Here is a 6,000-nt window from a genome sequence, read left to right on the forward strand (position 1 = left end):
ACTCCTATTCCCCAGGTGCTCTCTTTTGATGACTTCTGTAACCTTAATAGCCTTGGTTTCATGCATGTTAACATTAGAAGCCTCCTCTCTAAGTTTGTTTTATTCACTGCTTTAGCACACTCTGCCATCCCGGATGTTCTAGCTGTGTCTGAATCCTGGCTTAGGAAAACCACCAAATATTCTGACATTTTTATCCCTAACTACAACATTTTCAGACAAGATAGAACTGCCAAAGGGGGCAGTGTTAGCATGCAGAGTTCTGTCCTCCTATCCAGGTCTGTACCCAAACAATTTGATCTTCTACTTTTAAAAATCCACCTCTCTAAAAACAAGTCTCTCACCGTTGCCACCTGCTATAGACCACCCTCTGCCCCCAGCTGTGCTCTGGACACCATATGTGAACTGATTGAAAAACTAACATGTCTGATAAAGAAAAACTAACAGGTCTGTGAGAGCCGGAATTCTTCCTGGTTGGTAGGTGATCAAATACTTATGTCATGCAATAAAATGCAAATTAATTACTTAAAAATCATACAATGTGATTTTTCTGGATTTTTGTTTTAGATTCTGTCTCTCACAGTTGAAGTGTACCTATGATAAAAATGACAGACCTCTACATGCTTTGTAAGTGGGAACCTGCAAAATCGGCAGTGTCTCAAATACTTGTTCTCCCCACTGTGTGTGTATATGTGTGTGTGTATATAAACATTTTTATTGTTGGACATGTAAAAACACCTAGACATGAAAATACTGTAAAAACACCTAGACATGAAAATACTGTAAAAACCACAGGATATGAGTTGCATGTGATTTTAATTGAAGAAATCTGTTCCCACGTATTCCCACCATAATAGAGAGACACGTGATCGTATACAAATGTAAGCAAGGTTTGAAAGTATTGTTTTAGTCAAACATATCTCTTTGGGCTTCTTGCAGTCAATTTTCAGTCTACAAATTATTTGTAATTATAAACCTGGTGGTTCGAACCCTGAATGCTGATTGGCTGACAGCTGTGGTTATATCAGACCGTATACTACTGGTATGACTAGGGCTGTATCCAGGCACTCCTCATTACGTCGTGCTAAGAACAGCCCTTGGCTGTGGTATATTGGCCATACTACCACACTCCCTCGGGCCTTATTGCTTAATTATGTTCCAGGTCCCCAGACCATCTGCTCAAGAAAAAAATTGTCCTGTGAATTGAGTTCATTATCCCTGGTTTAGGAAGTCGGAATTGGTTTGCAGCACAAATCACACCTGGTGTTTTCTAAAACGTATAACTCTTGGACTCTTGGTCTCTTTAACTTCGCAATGTGATGTGATGTGACATCGCGGGCTCAGGCACTTGACCTATCTTTAATTTAAATGTTAACATTGACTGGTTAATTTAGTCAATTTACCTACTGTTTTTGAAAGTTCTATAATGAAAACGGGTGAATCTCCAACCGTCATCAATTATATCAACACAACACATTATTAGGTTCTTATTTTTCAGAATAAATAACTCAGACATTAGAGAAGCTTAACCAAGTTTAATTCTTCCCAAAGGGTCTTGACAGCTGTAATTCAGACAACCAAACATTTCTCACCATCACAGGTGTGTATATACCACTTAAGACACTCCTCCTTCTCTCCAATCCTTACATCTAATGGTTCCACAGGAAGAGGGTAGTAAACCTTTATTACTCCCATCAGAGGATCTGACCTCAACCCCTCCTTCGCCTAGTCCACAGATGTCCATCTGCCTCCACGATAGCAATCTTTTGATCTCTTCCCGTCCACCCAGCACATTCCACAGGCACTTTGTCTTTCTACAGATCTCACTCCAAATATTATATGCTTCTGATCTATCATTTATTTATCTGGATGTTCAAAGTTTAGCTGACACTGCAGATTCCAACAACATTCAGTGAGACTTGATATTGGACAATCTGGGGGAAGTATTGGCGTGCTTGAAATACTTTGCAAATGCAACTTATTTCTATTTGAAAACTGAAATGGTTTATTCATTCCTTTTCAGTAGACACTCTTATCCAGAGCAATTTACAGTAGTGAGTGCATACATTTTCATACTGTTCACCTGTGGGAATCGAACCCACAACCCTTGCATTGCAAACGCCATACAACTGAGCCACATCATCACAAACCACTTGATATATCAATGTGCTCAATTACTGTATTGTGCATTGTTTTTCTTCATGGTGATGGAAAGTCTACAGGTACAAACCTAGACGTCCAACCTATGGTACAATACAGTAATATACATTTACATTAAGTGGTTTGTGAGAGTGGTAAAATAATACTGCACAAAAGTGGGTGTTTTTCATGTTATTTGATCAAGAAAAATATTTTATTTGATGTGGATGTGTGTTTTCCTGTAACTTTGCACCTTTTCATATAAATGTTTGAGGACAGGGTTTTGTTCTTTCTGGACATCATTAGACAATTGCAGAGACAATTGCAGAGAAAGCAACAGGGCAACAACTTATAATTCCAACTATTGAATCCTGCAAGATACTGTTCTTAATTATACAACTACCTTTTTTGCCAAAGCAGAGATGCTGAAAAAAAAACATTGTCACATTACAGATGTCTATTTCGGTCCGCTAATATAACTTTGTTTGTTTTATTGTATTGATATATACAGTGCATTCAGGAAAGTAGTCAGACCCCTTGACTTTTTTCACATTTTGTTACATTACAGCCTTATTCTAAAATGGAGTAAATATTTTTTTCATTCAAATCTAGACAATATCCCATAATGACAAAGTGAAAACAGGTTTTTAGTAATGCTAGCAAATGTATTAAAACAGGAATACCTTATTTACATAAGTATTCAGACCATTGCTATGATATTTGAAATTGAGCTCAGGTGCATCCTGTTGCCATTGATCATCCTTGATTGGAGTCCACCTGGGGTAAATTCAATTCATTGGACATGATTTGGAAAGGCACACACCTGTCTATGTAAGGTCCCACAGTTGACAGTGCATGTCAGAGCAAAAACCAAGCCATGAGGTTGAATTAATTGTCTGTGGAGCTCCGAGACAGGATTGTGTCAAGGCACAGATTTGGGGAAGGGTACCAAAACATTTCTGCAGCATTAAAGTCCCTAAGAACACAGTGGCCTCCATCATTCTTAAATGAAAGAAGTTTGGCGCCACCAAGACTCTAGAGCTGGCTGCCTGGCCAAACTGAGCAATCGGGGGAGAAGGGCCTTGGTCAGGGAGGTGACCGAGATCCCAAGAACCAGAGTTCCTCTGTGGAGATGGGAGAACCTTCCAGAAGGACAACCATCTCTGCAGCACTCCACCAATCAGGCCTTTATGGTAGAGTGGCCACTCCTCAGTAAAAGGCATACGACAGCCCGCTTGGATGATGCCAAAAGGCATCTAAAGCAATTTTCTCTGGTCTGACGAAATCAAGATTGAACTCTTTGGCCTGAATGCCAAGCGTCACATCTGGAGGAAACCTCCCTACGGTGAAGCATGGTGGTGGCAGCGTCATGCTGTGAGGATATTTTTCAACGGCAGGGACTGGGAGACTATTCAGGATCGAGGGAAAGATGAACGGAGCAAAGTACTGCGAGATCCTTGATGAAAACCTGCTCCAGAGCACTCAGGACCTGAGACTGTGGCGAAGGTTCACCTTCCAATAGGACATGACCCGAAGCACACAGCCAAGGCAACACAGGAGTGGCTTCGGGACAAGTCTCTGAATGTCCTTGAGTGGCCCAGCCAGAGCCCGGACTAGAACATCTCTGGAGTGACCTGAAAATAGCTGTGCAGCAACGCTCCCCATCCAACCTGACAGAGCTTGAGAGGATCTGCAGAGAAGAATGGGAGAAACTCCCCAAATACAGGTGTGCCAAGCGTCATACACAAGAAAACTCGAGGCTGTAATCGCTGCCAAATGTGCTAAAACAAATGACTGAGTGAAGGGTCTGAATACTTATCTTGTTTCTTGCTTTGTCTTTATGGGGTATTGTGTGTAGATTGATAAGGATACAAATATATTTGATCAATTTTAGAATAAGGTTGTAAGGTAACAAAATGTTGAGAAAGTCAGGTCTGAATGCTTTCCCGAATGTACTGTATTTTTAAATTCAGATTTTTCAGGGGGTGCTGCAGCCCTACTTGTTACAACTACTTGTTGTTATGTTTGTCCCCCCTGCGTGATGTGGGCGCAATGGGAGACTGGCTGGTAGTTGATTGATGTTGATGCTGCTGTACAGTGCTTCAGAGGAATGTGAATTCTTTCGTTTTTTAAATGTAACCTTTATTTAACTAGGCAAGTCATGGGTGTTTGTTTGGTAGTGGAAAGTCCTTTGTGAGGATTTGACTGGCAACATGGGTTATTTGCCTTGTCGACCACTGTAAACCCGTTTAGATAATCTCCGAATCTTACTGAACAGAGTCCTTCTCAGCAAAATGTAGATCCAAGGGTCAAGGATGGCGTTGACGGCGGCAATCCGTATAGCCTTCAAATCTGCATGGGAATTATCTTCCCGTGATATCTGGTTAGCAAATACGCGTACCTACAACAGTATAACAAGAGATATGCCCATTAGACCCACTGCTTTCCTCGTAGACAAACTAAATGAACATATAAAATATTAAGACGTTCCTTACCACCAGCGGCGCTGAGCAACCTAAAACAACCATCGAGGTCACCACGAGCACCGTCATCATTTGGGCTTCCACGCCGGAGGAAAGCGCTGTCCAATGCGCCCGTGTGCTCCCTCTAGTAACTGGACGTTGGATTTTCCTGCGATGCATTATCAATAGAGTGCCACAAACTGCAAAGTTGAGGACTATCGTCATCAATATGAGTAGAAAACTCACACTTGCATATAAAAACGAATAGGCTGCAGACAACGGCTCATGAGCCATCCAGTTGATGAAGCACCAGGTTTTGGAGGGCTGGCTCATGCTTTCAGTCATACCCATCACTGGAAGACAACAAAATACAATGTTGCTGAGATAAATGCAAAACAAGCACTTGCGCGCCAAATGTGGGCCAATTCCCCATCTTTGGTATGTGTAAGGGCAGCATATTGCGAGGTAGCGCTCAGCAGACATTGCGCATATAATACTTAGTCCTGCCACTCCGAAGAACAGCAACAAAAATGAATGGAATTCACAAAGATGACGGTCGTGGAGTACATTTTTATCGAGGTAAGTGGCTATAGTGATTGGGCTGGCCAGACAAGTCCCAAGAAGATCGGTGATAGCCAAACCGCAAACTAAGGGCGGACGACTTGCGCCCTTGCTTAGATCCAGATAGAGCGGCTATCGCTATTATATTTCCAATGACACCAACTGCAAACATAAATACAGGTAAAGCCATGACTGCAGCTGACTTGTAAGGCACAGTGTGTGTAGTGAAATTACTTGTGTCGTTCATGTTTTCCGTTCCAAAAGAAAGCTATCCAATGGGCGTTATTTGTTCCTTTCTTTTAGATAGATGCCACTTACTTCTTCAGTCCATTACAATCCAAGCAGGATATTGACAAATGTGTTTTCTCTTGTAAAGTCCCTATTTCATGATTGCTGTTGTTCCATAGCCTACATTGACATCAACCTTTTGAAATATCCCGTGGGTGGAAAAACTTGGAAATGCGCTCTTGACGCCCAGCAATCTGGTCCTAATAGATATATCAGAGCCAGGCGGCCCTATACGCTCACTAAGCAAGTTGCGTAGGGCCCCGCAAACTACGTAAGGGCCCCGCATACTCCTCGTGTCGAAGCTGGTGTTAATGTTTACAACTTCGATGAGAGGATAATTTTGTACAATTTTACTTAACCTTTATTGAACTAGGCAAGTCAGTTAAGAACAAATTGCTATTTACAATAAGAGCCTGGCAAAAGGCCTCCTGTGGGGATGGGCCTGGGATAAAATAAATAAACAATATAAATACAGGGCAAAACACACATCACAACAAGAGAGACAACACTACATAAAGAGAGACTTAAAACAACAACATAACAAGGCAGTAAC

The 6,000-nt window shown here is 41.6% G+C and overlaps 1 pseudogene; it reads right to left on the bottom strand.

Annotated features, from left to right (window-relative positions):
- Positions 1-4,120: 4,120 nt before the first annotated feature.
- On the bottom strand, positions 4,121-5,694 carry LOC110531963 (annotated as a pseudogene).
- Between the last annotated feature and the right edge of the window lie 306 nt (positions 5,695-6,000).

The sequence above is a fragment of the Oncorhynchus mykiss genome, chromosome 1 (genome assembly GCF_013265735.2).
Source record: "Oncorhynchus mykiss isolate Arlee chromosome 1, USDA_OmykA_1.1, whole genome shotgun sequence".
Taxonomy (NCBI): domain Eukaryota; kingdom Metazoa; phylum Chordata; class Actinopteri; order Salmoniformes; family Salmonidae; genus Oncorhynchus; species Oncorhynchus mykiss.